This window comes from Macaca mulatta, chromosome 12 (assembly GCF_049350105.2).
Source record: "Macaca mulatta isolate MMU2019108-1 chromosome 12, T2T-MMU8v2.0, whole genome shotgun sequence".
NCBI lineage: Eukaryota > Metazoa > Chordata > Mammalia > Primates > Cercopithecidae > Macaca > Macaca mulatta.
This window is the reverse complement of record NC_133417.1, coordinates 106,151,518-106,168,652: the sequence shown is the minus strand read 5'-3', so window position 1 is coordinate 106,168,652 and position 17,135 is coordinate 106,151,518. Positions and strand designations below refer to the sequence as shown.

The window sequence follows — 17,135 nt, the reverse complement described above, 5'->3', positions numbered from 1 at the left end:
AGCAATAAAAAGGAATGGACTGTTTGATATGTAACAACTTGAATGGGTCTCAAGTGAAAAAAATGTGAAAATTGCATATTCCATGATTCCATTTATATAACATTCTTGAATACTAAAAATAAAGAGATGGAGAACAGATTCGTGGTTGCCATGGTTTAGTTATCAAGGAGAGGGGAGTGGGTGGGACTACAAGAGTGTCTTGGTGACAGAACAGTTCTGTATCTTGATTGTGGTGGTAATTACATGAGTCTACATATGTGATAAAATTGCATAGAGCTATACACACACATATACATGAGTGCTTGTAAAACTGGTTAGATCTGAATAAACTTTGTAGACTGTAGCAATGTCAATTTCCTGGTCTTGATATTTTACTGTAGTTATTCAAGGTGTTCCCATTGAGGGAAAATGGGCAAAGGGTACATGAGACCTGCTGGCAATTTTTTTTCAACTTCCCATGAGTCTATAATTTCAAAATTAAAGGTTTTTAAGAAGAGTTGTTAGGATTAAATGAGCAGATACACAGAATATTTTTATTATAGTACTTGGTGCACAATAAATATTAGCTGCTATTAATAGTAATAGCAGCAGTAGTAGTTGTTCAGGCCTCTAACCTCTCACTGGGCGGCTCACTAGGACCATTTCAACAGTTGCCATATATATATATATATAAATTATATATATAAATCTAATTAATATATTTAATAATTATTATCATATTTGGAGACAAGGTCTCACTCTGTTGCCCAGGCTGGAGTGCAGTGGTGCAATTACAACTCACTGCGGCCTCTACCTCCTGAACTCAGATGATCTTCCCATCTCTGCCTCTTGAGTAGCTGGGATCACAGGTGCTTTCTACCACGCCTGCAGGGTAGTTGGCAAGCTGGAGACTCAGGAGAGCTGATGGTATAGTTCCAGTCAGACACAGTCCAAATGCCTGAGAACCAGAGATAACATAGTAGCAGTCACTCAGGCTTGAGACTTTGAAGAGCTAATGTTTCAGTTTGAGTTTGAAGGCAGGAGAAAGTTAATGTCCTTAGGCAGAAGAAACTGACTCTCTCTACTTGGGGGAGGCTTAGCCTTTTTGTCTATTCAGGCTTTCCACTGATTAAATGACATCCACCCACATTAGGAAGGGCAATCTGCTTTACTCAGTCTATAGATTTAAATGTTAATCTCATATGGAAACACCTAGAAAAATGTTTAGCTAAATATCTGGGCAGATGAGATTGGAAACATTTTTATCCAGGGTAGAATGGAAGCTCTCTGACCAGAAAAAAGTGTCATGACATAGTGATAAGAAACAAATGTAATTTGATATGAAAATTTCTGTGATTTCTCTTTTTTTCTTGAGATGAAGTCTGGCCCTGTTTCCCAGGCTGGAGTGCAATGGTGCGATCTCAGATTACTGCAACCTCCACCTCCCAGGTTCAAGTGATTCTCATGCTTCAGCTTCCTGGGTAGCTGGGACTACAGGCATGCGCCACGACGCCTGGCTAATTTTTGTATTTTTAGTAGAGGCGGGGTTTCACCATGTTGGCCAGGGTGGTCTCCTGACCTCAAGTGATCCACCCGTGTTGGCTTCCCAAAGTACTGGAATTATAGGCGTGAGCCATCGTGCCTGGCCTAATACCTGTGATTTCTATTGGTGACCAAATCGTAAAAATATTATGGTTGTTTGTTTTATTGTTTTGCCTATACTCACAGTCTAATGACATTATAAATTTTAGTTAGAGATTGGTAAAAAGAGTGATACAATTTTCTTCTTATCAAAGTTTATGAGTTTTATTATAGATCCCTGGGGGTCTGTGGACCCTATGTTGAGAACTGCTGTGTGAACAGGAAGGAGAGGGCTTTGAATTGATGCAGGATTGTATGCTATGCAAAAGCTTCATAGAGGAGGCAACTGTTGGTCTGAGTGTTGGAAGAAGGGGAGGGCAGTTAGGATAGAGGGTAGTTGAAAGGCATTCCAGAGAGGAGTGTAGCATAAGAAAATGTGTGAGGTGTGAGATAGCCTGGCATATTGTGAAATTGTAGATCAACATTGATGAGGGGAAGTCTGTGTTGAGCCAGGGTATAATTTCTATTCTTGCTGACAAGACCATTTTGTTCATGAGTCTGTTGAGCAAATACTGTTTACAAAGGCCATTTAGCCAAACCAATAGATCTATATCTTCGGTTTCTTCAGGTATAGTGAACAAAGAGATACTGTTTGAAGTTCTGCCTACTGGGAATTCCCTTTCTCCTGTCTTGTAGGGCTACTTCTCTGTAAGGCCACTGCCAGCATATTGTATGCAACCATGTGTAAACCAGGTCTAAGTTTTTTTCTTCTTCTTTCATTTGATCTTAGGGAACTCTACAGGGCCATAGATTAAGGAAGAGTTGATTAGTAGAAGTAAGTGCCATGGGTGTCTGAGCCATTTGTTCTTTTAGCTTACTTGTGCTTTTGGAGCCTGCTCTAACCTCATTACAACCATTGTAGTCAGGATTAGTTGGTTATGTAGTGGTAATAACCAACCTTCAAATAAAGGCTTAAAATGTGAAAAAGAGAGATTTATTTCTTCTCATGTAAAATCTGCTGCAAGTTGGGTGATTCCAGGCAGCTGTTCTTCATTTGATGGGTCAGCATTGCGTATCTATATTTATCTCTGCTTCTATTATCATAGTGACAAGAGAAGAACGGGCTGGAGAATTGCGTACTGGCACATAAATGTTTCTGCAGAAATGATTTCTGCTCTTTGGTAAAAAAAAAAAGTCGTAAGGTCACATTTGACTTAAAGAGGATAGAAAAATATAGTCCTCCCATGTTCCCTTGAAAGTTCACATTTGACACACGATATCACTTCCATTTAATGATGGAACACTGCCAGCACGTATAGCTTTATGGCTTGGTGGATTGGAACACTCACTTCTTGAGAGTATGTCAGGTCACATGGTCAGTCACTGCTGGGGCTCAAAAGTCAAGCAAGGAGCTATTTCTCAAAAGAAGAGCAGTCATCTGCAGAGAGGGCATAACTCTCTTCAGAAGCAGTAGTTCTCATCCAGGGGGACACTTGACAATGTTTAGAGACATTTTGCTGGTCACAATTCAGGGCAGTGCTATTGGCATCTAGTAGGAAGAGGGCAGGGATGCTGCTAAACATCCTATCACGTAAAAGCCATTCACAATGTCAAGGGTGACTAAAGTGCCAATAGTGCCAAGGTTAAGAAATCCTGCTTTAGATGGACTTCTGTGCCTTGTTGTGATTCTCCTATTAGGGCCTACTGGTAGCTTTATACAGCTACTTTATCATCTACCACAGACACTTTGAATACCACTGAATTTGCTGGATCTTAAGGCCCAAATGGCAGAACATCTTTTTTTTTTTTTTTTTGGGATGGAGTTTCGCTCTTGTTACCCAGACTGGAGTGCAATGGTGTGGTCTCTGCTCACCACAACCTCCGCCTCCCGGCTTCAAGCAATTCTCCTGCCTCAGCCTCCCGAGTAGCTGGGACTACAGGCGCCTGCCACCTCGCCCGGCTAGTTTTTTGTGTTTTTTAGTAGAGACGGGGTTTCACCGTGTTAGCCAGGATGGTCTTGATCTCCTGACCTCGTGATCCACCTGTCTCGGCCTCCCAAAGTGCTGGGATTACAGGCTTGAGCCACCGCGCCTGGCCTCTTTATTTTATTTTAATTTTAGAGATAGGGTCTTTCTATGTTGCCCAAGCTGGTCTCGAACTACTGGCCTCAAGTAATCCTCCCACATCAGCCACCCGAGTAGTTAGGATTACAGGCATAAGCCACTGCTCCCAGCACTGTGCTTCTTTCTAAGTGGTGGTGGCAGATTGAGCTATGATAACTTGTCCTTCATTTTTATTTTTATGTTTTTTTTTAGAGACAGGGTTTCACTCTGTCACCCATGCTGGGGTGCAGTGGCATGATTGTAGCTCACTGTAACCTCAAACTCTGGGCTCAAGTGTTCCTCTCACCTCAGTCCTGGAGTAGCTGGAACTATAGGTGCACACTACCATGGCCGGTTAATTTTTATATTTTTTATAGAGACAGGGTTTTGCCATGTTGCCTAGACTGGTCTCAAACTCCTGGGCTCAAATAATCTGCCTTCCTTGGCCTCCCGAAGGGCTGGGATTACAGGTGTGAGCCCCTACGCCTAGCTTAGAGTTTTAGTGTTTTTTTTTTCTCCGCTCTTGTTGCCCAGGCTGGAGTGCAATGGTGCGATCTCGGCTCACCGTGAGTTTTAGTTTTACAAGATGAAAAGAGTATGGTGATGGTTGGACAACATTATGAATATATTTAATACCACTGAAATGTACATTAAAAATGGTTAAGATGGTAAATTTTTTGTTAAGTGTGTTTTACCACAATAAAAAAAAATTGGGAAAAAAATACAAAAGAAAACACAAAAGAAAAAAAGATGCCAATATTTCAAATATTTTTGCCTTTAGGAAGAACTTATTATGAACTGTGCCAGTTAATTAAGTAAAGTTTAAACCAACATTTATTTATTCAGTATTTGAAAGGTTTATTCTAAAATTCAACATAGGCCAGGTGCAGTGGCTCATGCCTGTAATCCCAGCACTTTGGGAGGCCAAGTCAGGAGGATTGCTTGATGCCTGGAGTTCAAGACCAGCCTGGGCAACACAGCAAGAACTCATCTCTGAAAATTAAAATTAAAATTAAATTAAAATTTAAAAAATTCAACATATTTTCTTGGAATTTATTTTTCTACTTTAATTTTGTGCCTACATACCTAAACAGGTTGTATATCCAACATGTTTTTAGGTTCTTCAGAGTTGGATACTACTTTTTATGGGGGAAAATTTTTTTTTACTAGAAACACAAGGAATGGATCCTTTCCTCTCTCTACCCCTATGTCACTTAATTGGGAGTAAATTGAATTTAAGATATGCCCAAGCTTTAGCACCCATAGTGTAGTCTTTAAAGTATTGTTTCCTACTGAAAGGAGTTCCTTGGAGAAATGTCTGATTCTAGGCTGAAGGCAGGATTTGTGCAAGGTAAGGCTGGAACTTCTTGTCCTAGCAGGAAGCTAGGAAGTTATCTTCATTAACTAGGTTTATGTCAAAAGGGCTTAGGAGCTTTGTAGAGGGTCCCTCAAGACCATTCCCACATTTCATGATTTCCAAGATTGACTCTTAGAACTCAATATTTTATTCACAGTTATAGTTTATTACAATGAGATGATACAAGGCAAATCAGCAAAGCAAAAGGCAAATGGAATGAAGTCTGGAAGAAACCAAGCTCAAGCTTGCAAGAATCCTCTCCCAGTAGAGTTGCAAAAGATGCCATTAATTTTCCAGTAGTGACTTGTGTGCAGAGCCTCAGGTTAGCCCCTAATGAGATTTTAAGGGCTTCTCAGACTATTCCTGAGCATGCATATAGCTCTGAGTACACATCCCTTTGCATGAATATGACGTTCTGGATTCCCGGGAAGTTGTTGGAGCTTTTCAGAGTCCTTTTTGGACATCTCATTCCCCAGCTTCTCTTTTCTGGGTTTTTTGTTTGTTTTTGAGGTAGGGTCTCACTCTGTTGCCTAGGCTGGAGGGCAGTGGTGTGATCTTGGCTCACCGCAACTTCCTGCTTCCGGGTTTAAGCAGTTCTCCTGCCTCAGGCTCCTGAATAGCTGGTACTATAGGTGTGTGCCACCATGTCCAGCTAATTTTTGTGTTTTTAGTAGAGGTGGGGTTTCACCATGTTGACCAGACTGGCCTCGAACTCCTGATTGCAAGTCATCCACCAGCCTTGGCCTCACACACAAAGTGCACAGGCATGAGCCACCGTGCCTGGCTCCCAGCTTTTCTTTTTAGGCTTTTTGACTGGCCTGTTGTTTGCCCTAACTGTATCCCCTGCCTTAGGCAGCCGGGATATTAAATAACTGCTCCTGTTTTAGACAAATACCCCTAGGGAAAAGACTTTGCACTGGTTGATCTTCAAGTCAAATTAAAGACGTCCTTGCATATGGGGTCTGTATTAGTCCATTTTCACACTGCTGATAAAGACATACCCGAGACTGGGAAGAAAAATAGGTTTAATGGATTTACAGTTCCTCATGGCTGGGGAAGCCTCACAATCATGGCAGAAAGCAAGGAGAAGCAAGTCACATCTTACATGGATGGCAGCAGGCAAAGGGAGAGCTTGTGCAGGGAAATTCCCATTTTTAAAACCATCCGATCTCATGAGACTCATTCATGAGAACAGAGCAGGAATGATCCACCCCATAATTTAATCATCTCCCACGACATGTGGGAATTGTGGGAGTTACAATTCAAGATGAGATTTGGGTGGGGACATAGCCGAACCATATCAGGGTCTTCCAGGAACTATCAGACGGGTCAAATAATTAGTTTTTCAAGAATGAGGCTTTGAAGGCATTGCAGACCATTCTGTCACCTTTAGTGGCTGCCAGTCTGCTGGCTCTTAGTGTGATTGTGGGCTTTTTGTTTTCAAGGCTACTGTGGAGCTGGGGAGGTGGAATGGGAATAGGGCAAGTTAAAACTCCTTGACGGCTGGGCACAGTGGGTACATCCTGTAGTCTCAGCTACTTAGAGATTCAGCTACTTTTCTTGAATAAACACTTCCCAGATTGCATTAACCTTTTGCCTAATTTCCAAAGTTCTGAAAAAGTTCATTCTGACACTTTTTACCAGTGTCTTGTTGCTTTTATGGAGGAGAGGATTTTCTGAGGTCATTACTCTGCCATGACCCCAATAACACTTAGGTAAATAGGGATCTTTTCTTGCTTCCCTGTACATCTAGTGACTACCTGCTTTGTCTAGCCACTGAAATAGGGACTGTGGATTTAGTGGTGAATAAGAAGACAACCTCCTATGTGTTTATGTATTCCAGTAGGAGAAAATAGGCAGTAAACAAGTACTAGTAAATGTGGAGAATAGTAAAGCAGATCATGGGATAGAGAGTGATTGTGATTGGTGATGGGTAGTGGGTTTGTTTTTTTTTTTTTTTTTTTTTTGGATTGAGCAGAGACCTGGATGAAGTAAGAAGGAAACCAATGCGTGCAGCTGGGCAGCAAAGGGAATAGAAGCACAAAGCCTCTTAGGCAAGAACGAGTTTGGCATGTTCAAGAAACATTAAGAAAGCCCCTGTAGCTAGAGCAGGCAGATATCCAAAAAAGGACAAAGATAATTGACATCACTAAATTTATATGGATAATTTAAAAGTATTGATATCCAGGACCTATAAGTGGACAACTATGATTTTTGTTAGATCACTGTTTTCATTACTTTCTTCAGTAGGCTAACTCCCCTGCAGCCTGGGGACCAGGAAGGGATGCTGCATTGAGTTCTAATGCTAATACAAACCTGTGTCATTTTGAACTAAGAGCTGGTTTCTAGTTCCTGGCATTTAGTGTCTCTCAGAATGTCTTGGTAGGGACTCAGTTAATAAGATCTGTTTTGAAAATTATCTAGTGATGAACACTTTTTAATGTCCTTTATAGTAGATTTATGAATGATTTTCAACTCCCCTCTTTAACATATGTATTTGTTACCCTTTATTATATAGCCCCAAAATTTAGTAGCTTAACATGACAACTATTTTATTTGCTCACAATTCTATGGGTCAGCGGCACGATCTTGGCTCACTGCAGCCTCTGCCTCCTGGGTTCAAATGGTTCTCCTTCTTCAGCCTCCTGAGTAGCTGGGATTACAGGTGCCCGCCACCATGCCTGGCTATTTTTTTTTGTATTTTTAGTAGAGACGAGGTTTCACCATGTTAGTCAGGATGGTCTCGATCTCCTGACCTCATGATTCACCTGCCTTGGCCTCCCAAAGTGCTGGGATTACAGGCATGAGCCACCGCGCCTGGCTTGGGCAGTTCTTTTTTTGATCTTCCCTGAGATTACTCATGTCATTTCACTGGGACTGTTATTTAAGATGGCTTCACTCACACATTTGTTGGATAGTGCTGGCGGTTGGCCGGCCTATGTCTATTCATTAAGCTAGCTCTGGCTTCTTCACATGGCTGCTAGATTTTAAAAGTAGAAAGAAGGGCAAACTCCAGTGTGCAAGCACTTTTTAAACCTTTGCATTACGTGGGATAGTTTTGCATTCCTATAAATGTGTTCGAACTCTGCTCTGGGATGCAGTTACATTTATTTGAAAATAGTTCCAGATTTTGATTTTACAGATCATCTGAGGTCAGGAGTTTGAGACCAGCCTGGCCAATATGGTAAAACCCTGTCTCTACTAAAAATACAAACATTAGCTGGGCATGGTGGCGGGCACCTATAATCCCAGCTACTTGGGTGGCCCAGGCTGGAGAATTACTTGAACTCAGGAGGCGGAGGTTGCGGTGACTGGAAATCGTGCTATTGTACTCCAGCCTGGTTGACAAGAGGGAAATTCTGTCTCAAAAACAAACAAACAAACAAACAAACAAACAAAAAAAAGATTTTAAGATTTAATAGAGAGTACTGGATCTGTGTTCGCTGTAGGGCTGGTAAGTCCCCATTACTTAGGAAGAACTCTTATGTGTACTTGACCCCATCCTCAATGGAATTGGTGAGAAGTGGCACTATTTCTGGCCCTGTGTAAGTTCTGGACACTGCTACCTCTAATCTGGTGCTTCTTTTCCTGGTTTCTAGTAGTTTCCTCACACATACAGTGTGCTGATCAGTTTTCGTTTGACTACTAGAGAGGGATCCTTTGCAGATCTCCAGGGTTCGTTCTCAGTACAGCTCTCCGCGTTACCCTGTCCTCTAACACTTTGGTCTACCTGTACTCTTGGCTCTGCCTCCTTAACTCAGAGAGTCTACGAGTTTTCACTTGCCTTTCTCTTCCTTAGCCTGCAGCCTGGAAAGTCTTGAGGAAGGAAGTTGAGGCAACTTCATTGTTCTTCATTGTCTGCGTCCAGTGTCATGAAAACTTGTGTTTCATGTATTTTCTTTCTTTATTTTTTCTTTTTCTTTTGAGATAGAGTCTTGCTCTGTTGCCTAGGCTGCAGTGCAGTGGCACAGTTACTTCTCACTGCAGCCTCCACCTCCCAGGTTCAAGTGTTCCTCCCACCTCAGTCTCCTGAGTAGCTGCAACTACAGGCATGTGCCACCGTGCCTGGCTAATTTAAAAAAAATTTTTTTTGCAGAAATGAGGTTTCACTGTATTGGCCAGGCTGGTCTCAAACTCCTGGGCTCAGTCTGTCCTCCTGCCTTGGCCTCCCAGAGTGCTGGGATAACAAGTGTAAGCCACTGTGACCTACCTTTGTTTCATATTTTCTTCCGTGTTTTTTCTTTTCCCCCCACTCCTGTTGCCCAGGCTGTAGTGCGGTGGCATGATCTCGGCTCACTGCAGCCTCGCCTCCTGGGCTCAAGTGATTCTCCTGCCTCCGCCTCCTGAGTAGCTGGGACTACAGGTGTGTGCCACTGTGCTGGGCTAGCTTTTGTAGTTTTAGTGGAGATGGGGTTTCACCATGTTGCACAAATTAGTTTTGAACTCCTGAGTTCAAGTGGTCCACCCTCCTTGCCCTCCAAAAGTGCTAGGATTACAGGCATGAACCACCATGCCCGGCTTTCTTCCATGTCTTAAATTCAGGCAAGAAGGTAAGTTGACTTTCTGTCACTCTATCTTATTGAGAAATGGAAGGCCCTTCTCTCCTCACACTTTTCTCCTTCCCTAGTATTAGGCTTATGATTGAGGATTGGGGTGTTCTCTATGGTCTTGGTCCAATCTCAGTTTTGGGCTGGTTTTTGTGCCAGGATCTTACAGTTTTCCTGCCCCCACCCCACACAATGACAGATTAGGCAATACATATGCTTAATACTAAGGGAGTGATTAACTGAGGGAGAACTGACATCTTTATGAGTCTTCCCAACTCATGAACATGGTATATCCTCTGCTTTATTTAAACCGTCTTTATTTTCTCTAAAAAATGTTTTCTTGTTTTCTTATACATAAGACTTTTCTTATAAATAAGACTTAGATTTATTTCTAGTCTTATTTTTTTAATGCTGTTGTAAGATGCATTTTTAAAAATTTGTGTTTGGTTTATAGAAACACAATTGATTTTTTTTGTATTAATTAACCTTGTATTCAGAAACTGAGTCTTGCTCTGTCCCCCAGGCTGGAGTGCAATGGTGCGATCTCGGCTCACTGCAACCTCTGCCTCCTGGCTTCGGGTGATTCTCCTGCCTCAGCCTCCCAAATAACTGTGATTACAGGCACCTACCACCACACTTGGCTAATTTTTGTATTTTTAGTAGAGATGGGGTTTCACCATGTTGGCCAGGCTAGTCTTGAACTCCTGACCTTAAGTGATCTGCCTGCCTCAGCCTCCCAAAGTACTGGGATTGTAGGCGTGGGCCACTGCACCTGGCTATTATACTGGTTCTTAAAAATAGTTAGGAAGTCTTCATTCTTTTTTTTTTTTTTTTTTCCTTTTTCGAGACAGGGTATCATGCAGGCTGGAGTGCAGTGGCGCGATCTTGGCTCACTGTAACCTCTGCCTACCGGTTTCAAGAGATTCTCCCTCCTCTGCATATTTATTATTTTCTATTCTCGGGATGACTTTTATAATCTTGGTGTGGTTTCTCCCGTAACTGGAATAATTCACTGGTGAAAACATCTTTACTTGAGATTTTCTTTAAGGAAAGATTTTTAATAATACATTCCATTTCTTTATTTGCTTTGGGGCTGTTTGGATATTCTGTTTCTTTCAGCATTAGTAATTTATATTTTTTAAGAAATGTGTCCATTTTATACTGACATGGTTTTCTCTTTGTTTTGTTTTGGGGGAATTTTTTTTTTTTGAGACAGGGTCTCACTTTGTTGCCCAGGCTGGAGTGCCGTGGCACAGTTACGGCTCACTGCAGCCTTAAACTCATGGGCTCAAGCAATGCTCCCACCTTATAGCCTCTTGAGTAGCTGGAACCACAGGTGTGCGTCACCACACCCAGCTTATTTTTTAAATTTTTGTAGAGATTTCTTCTTTGACCTATAGATAATTTAGGAATGTAATTTTAGGCCAGGTGCAGTGGCTCATGCCTGTAATCTCAGCACTTTGGAAGGCCGAGGTGGGTGGATCACGAGGTCAGAGGATTGAGACTACCCTGGCCAATGTGGTGAAACCCCATCTCTACTAAAAATACAAAAAAACAAACAAACAAAAAAATTAGCCAGGGGTGGTGGCAAGCACCTATAATCTCAGCTACTCTAGGCGCTGAGGCAGGAGATTCGTTTGAACCCAGGAGGCAGAGGTTGCAGTGAGCCAAGATTGCGCCACTGCACTCCAGCCTAGGAGACAGAGTGAGACTCCGTCTCAAAAAAAAAAGAAGATAATTCAAATTGTGTTGTTGCTAGGTACAGTGTTCTGTATTAGTCATTTTGGTTGTTTATTAATTGCACCATTCAGATCTTACTGAGTTTTGGTTGCCTTTTCTGTCAGTTTGCTGAGAGAGATGTGGGTCTCCAACTATTATTTTGGCTTTGTCTTTTTCTCCTTTTAATTCTGCAAATTTTTGCTTTATGTGTTTTTTTTCTTTTTTTTTTTTTAAAGACAGAGTCTTGCTCTGTTGCTAAGGCGGGAGTACAGTGGTGTGATCGTGGCTCACTGCAGCCTTGACCTCCTGGGCTCAAGTGATCCTTCCAACCTCCCAAGTAGCTGGGACTACAGGCATATACCACCACACGCTGGTTTTGTTTGTTTGTTTGTTTTCTAGATAATGGGTTTCGCCATGTTGCCCAGGCTGGTTTTGAACTCCTGAGCTCAAGCTTCCCAATGTGCTGTAATCATAGGCTTGAGCCACCATGCCCTGCTGCTTTATGTATTTTGAGGTTACTGGGTACATATAAGTTTATGATTGTGGTATCTTCCTGTTGGATCGATCCCTTCATTAATACTACTTTAATCTCTAATAATCATTCTTGCCATATATTCTAAATCTTTCTCTGAAATTAGTGTGTCTTTTTTAAGGACTGTGCTTCTTTGTTTGTTTAATCCAGTCTGACAAAATTTGTCTTTTACTAGAAGAATTTTTTCTATATCGGGTTATCCACTCTTTTGGCCTCCCTGGGTCATATTGGAAGCAGAAGAATTGTCTTGGGCCACACATAAAATACACTAACACTAATGATAGCTGATGAGCTGAAAAAAAAAAAATCGCATTGTGTTTTAAGAAAGTTTACAAATTTGTGTTGGGCCACATTCAAAGCCCGCCCTGGGCTGTGAGTTGGACAATCTTGGTCTATATACTGTAATATAATTATTAATATAGTTGGGTTTATATGTATAATCTTACTGTCATTTGCTATTTGGCCCATCTGTTTTTTTGTTTTTTTTTTTAATTTCTTGCTTGCTTTTAGATTAAATGTTATATTTTCCTTCTAACTTGTTTTATATATATATAATTTTATTGTAATGGTTATCCTAAAAATTACAACTTCCTTCTTTAACTTTTACAGTATAATACAAATTATTACTATTACTAGTGTCACACAACTGCTAAAAATCTTAGAACCTTTAAACCTTACAAGGCATTTCAGTTACTGTTTTGAACTGTCACTATTAACATTTCCTTACACTATTTACCCTGATATATATATATTTTTATGCCCCAGAACTGAGCAGATGATATTGTTTATTTATTCCTGCGTTTCCATGTTTATGATTTAGGATAATTTCCTTCTGCCTGAATAATTCCTTTTAAGTCTCTTTTAGTGCAGGCTTGTAGGTGAGAAGGTGAGAATCTTTTTTTTTTTTTTTTTTTTTTTGCAAGTTTTAAAATTTCACCTTTATTTTTGAAGGATAGTTTTGCTGGGCATAGTATTCTAGATTGGCAGTTGTTTTCTCTTTGGCCCTTTAACAGTGTTGTTCTATTATATTCTGACTTCTGTTATTTCTGTTGAGAAATATGTGAGTCTTACTGTTTTGCGAAGAGCAACTCTTTTTTTTCCTATGGCTGCTTTTATGATTCCCCTCCGCCTTACTTCTTCCCTTCCTTCCCTAGTTTATGGCATCCTAGGTAGAATTTCCTTTTAATATATCCTGCTTGGTGTTGGCAAAGCATTCTGAATCTCTAGATTGATTTCTTTCATCAGTTTTTGAAAACTCCCAGTTATTCTTTGTTAGAATATTACATTTATCAGTTTCTCTTCTTTTCTAGGACTTCTGTTTTATGTATATATATGAGAAATGTGATACACACACACACACACATTAGACATTGTGAGTGTGTGTCACATTTGTCTTAAACTTCTCCCTCCTCCTTTCACTACTTTCCCTTTCCCCTTCCTCTGTCTTCCATTCTTTTCTCTTTATGCTTCGGTTCGGGTATTTTTTATTGATTTGTCTTCTAGTTAACTCATCCTGTTTTCCGCTGTGTCTCATTTGCTCTAAGATCAATATATTGAATTCTTCAGATTATAAGACTGATGTGCTGCCGGCTATGCTGAGAGGGCTCTATATTGAGTTCTTAGTTTCATATATTGTGTTTTTCGGTTCTAGAGTGCTTATTTAATTATTTTTGTAGTTCCTAATCCTTTAGTGAAATGTTGCATCTTCAGCAGTTTTGTACATTTCCCCTTCTGTTTTCTATTAATCAGGATTACTTTAAATAATTGTCCTTGTGTATTAACTTCATTTTTAAAATGTCTGTGAGTCTGATTCTCTTGTCTAGTTTTCTCTTAATTATTGGTCTTTTTTTTATCCCTTTGTATTTTTAGTAATTTTTAAATTGTGTGCCAGACTTTGTATATGAAAGAACCATAGAGGTGCTATACAGTGTTCCCAGTAGGGATCACATTTTTCTCTGTTGCACAAATTGGTAAGGACCTAATTACCTTCAACCAGACAGAGATTGAGCTATTTTAGGGTTGTCTTAAAGTTTAATAAAACTCATTGTTCTTATCATTTGGCCTTTTTGTTTGTTACTTTTTAAATTGAGAGTCTACTGAGTATCTATCTCCTTGGCCCTGGAAGACTATGGGAGATTTGTCTCTGTAGAGGTTCCCCACATAGCCATTCTGCCTACAGACTGCTTCAATTTGGCAATTGTCTTGGTGGTTGTGGTTCAAAATTCCCAAGGTACACCCTATTTCCATCAAGTGCCCCTTCTTAAAGTACTACCAGTCTCTTTTGTGTCTTTCCAGAAATACTCCCTTAGTCCCATTCAAGTTCTTCCCTCCACTGCAGAACCTTCTTATAAAACAAAACTCACATGTGAAAGTCCAGTATATGAGATAAAGTGTCAGCTGCTGTAGTGGAGTAGGGGGTCCTGACACATCTTCAGTTAATATAATTCTAAGAGAATTTCATCACAGTATTCTTTGTATCAAAGAAAGGAGAGCATAATGTAGTCAGCAAACACATGAAAATAGTTATTACTTTCTAAGAAAAGTCTCCATTTTAGCAATTTGAAAATGATTCTGACAATCTTTTAATGTGTTTTTCTGCCAAAAATTCAGCATAATAGCATTTTTTGTGTTCTTTTCTATAAAAGGTATGTTTTTCAGTTATGTGAAACTCAACCAAAATAATTTTGTAGCTTATGATACTTATTATTTAAGCTTGGTTTTATACTGCATATTATGATTTTAATGAGGGTATTTTTAAAATGATTGTGTGTTTGTGTGTGTGTGTGTATGAGAGAGAGAGAAAGAAAAACCACTATAACATGTTTCAAAAGAGTCATATAATTTTTGTCTGGAAGGGACTTAATATTACAGATAATGCAAGTGAGGCACCAGATAATTTAAGTAATCTACTCAAGGTCTTATAGATAATTAATGGCAAATTTGAAATTAAAATTCAGACTTTCTGTCTTCAAAATAATGCATTTTAATTAGGTTTGATAAAGGTATGCAAGTATGCTAGTTGTTACAGAAATTTTTGGATCTATAATTATTTCTTAAAATTAGATAAGCTGTATTATAAATGCCTATCAAAACTGTTCTTTGTATTACATTCTTGAGACTATTTCTTCAATATTTCAGTTTTCTATTTGTATTTTTTATAGAATTGGAAAATATTTAACTCTTAACAAATGAATTCCCCACTTGAACTCTGCCGAATTCCTGTGCCACCTCCTCCTTTAGAAAACTGATCTTAATACAGGTAAAATTAAGACTTTAACTTTTTAAAGGATAAAGAATGAATTTTCTATATCGTTAGACATGTTAGCATTTTTGGTAACCTTTGCTGGATAGCTTCTATTTATTAAGCAGTTTTACTTAACATAATGACATCTTAATTTTTGCCTTTGAATTCTATTTTTGAAAGTTTTTCCCTTTTATAAATGTGTTTTTAAAAAACCTTTCTGTTATCTAAACTTTATTGAAGAATTGAATTTACTCAGCATAACTGTATTATCTGGCTACATCTAGATCAGTGCTGTCCAATAGAACTTCTTTGATGATGGCTATATTCTATATCTTTGCAGTCCAATATAGGACACTGTAGCCACAAGTAGCTTCCTGTGTTAGACAGTGCAGCTCTGGGCTTTTCCTTAGGAAATTTGGTGATTATGCTAACAGTATGTCTTAAATGCCTAAGTTTTAGACTTACACCTTGAAGTATCTTCATAGTTGTTGATCAAGTTTGAAAATTAGCAGTAGCAAAACCATCACTGGCTATTTCATATGTTGTCTTGATAATTGTGTAGCTTGGTTTATCCCATAATTTTGATCCACAAGAAACCTTTGAGAGCGCTTACCACAGTTAGTTTTGCTCACTGTTGTATCTTTAACATTTTACTTGGTACCTAGCATGTAATTGGTATTCACAGTGCATATTAGTTGAAAGAATGGATGAATCTCTGTACTTTACAGGAAAAAAATGCCTCCTAAATTGTTCAAAAATTAAATGATTATATTGATAATATTTCTATAATAATAATAGTAGCAAGCATCCATTGAAGACTTATGTTGTACAGTCACTGTTCTAAGTAAGACCTTATGTGTGTTGATTTATTAAATCTTTAAAAATAAACCTTTGTTATAGGTACGTATTCTCATTTTATAAGTGAGGAATTTGAAGACAGAGAGTAGTTAAGTAATTTTCCCAAGGACACATATTATTGTACTTAGAGACCTTGGACAAATACTGTGAGTTTTCTTCCCGGCAAGTAGTTCTTGACCTTCTTCAGATCACATTCCAGCAGCTTATTATTTTGTTCATTATGTTGTAGTTAGGGTTTGCTAATAAAGGTTGCCATTACCATCTCTGGTACAGTGGTGCACACATGTAATCCTAGCTCTAATCCCAAGGCGGGAGGATTGCTTGGGGCCAGGAGTTCAAAACCAGCCTGGGCAACGTAGCAAGAACTCGTCTGTAAATAATGGTAGTACTATTAATAATAAAAAGGTCGTCATTGTCATAGTTATCAAAAAGATAGTCATTTTCTGTGATAGCCTCTTAGTTATACATTCTGGAACTAAGGCAGTATGGATCTGAATTAAACTGCATGCTGGAATATCAGCTTGAGTTCTTTTAAGTATAGTTTTTACCGTGTGATGGGATAGATGTAATATACAGTAGAAGAAATGATCTGTAGAATTTTATATTGTATGGTTAGATAAACAGAAAGCTTGCAGGGCCAGGCACCGTAGCGTATGCTGTAATCCTAGCTATGCAGGAGGCTGAGGTGGGAGGATTGTTTGAGCCCAGGAGTTCAAGACCAGCTGAGGCAAGATAGCAAGACCCCATCTCAAAAAATAAAAGATACCTTGCAGTCTACTTATAGCTGTGCTCTGTAGATATCTCTATGTACTAATAGTGCTGTGCCTAGTTAGAAAATACATGTTTGGCCGGGCGCAGTGGCTCACACCTGTAATCTTAGCACTTTGGGAGGCCGAGGCGGGTGGATCATGACGTCAGGAGATCAAGACCATCCTGGCTAACACAGTGAAACCCTGTCTCTACTAAAAATACAGAAAATTAGTCGGGCGTGGTGGCGGGCGCCTGTAGTCCCAGCTACTTAGGAGGCTGAGGCAGGAGATTGGTGTGAACCCAGGAGGCGGAGCTTGCGGTGAGCTGAGATTGCGCCACTGCACTCCAGCCTGGGCGACAGAGCGAGACTCTGTCTCAAAAAAAAAAAAAAAGGAAAATATATGTTTACAGAATTCCTCTGTAACCAGTACTATTCTATTTTTCAAATGAAGGTACTAAAATCTAT

General features: G+C 39.6%; 1 protein-coding gene across 33 annotated transcripts in view; it reads left to right on the top strand.

Moving 5' to 3' along the window:
- HYCC2 (hyccin PI4KA lipid kinase complex subunit 2) overlaps positions 1 to 17,135 on the top strand; it is an 83,329-nt gene that overhangs the window by 6,324 nt on the left and 59,870 nt on the right. For 21 of the 33 annotated variants that reach the window (NM_001194005.2, XM_077956345.1, XM_015110623.3 and 18 more), the window contains 1 exon segment: positions 14,979 to 15,076. The exons of 8 other annotated variants lie outside the window; for them this stretch is intronic. The gene's annotated coding sequence lies outside the window, so the exon portion shown is untranslated. 33 annotated transcript variants of the gene reach the window in all.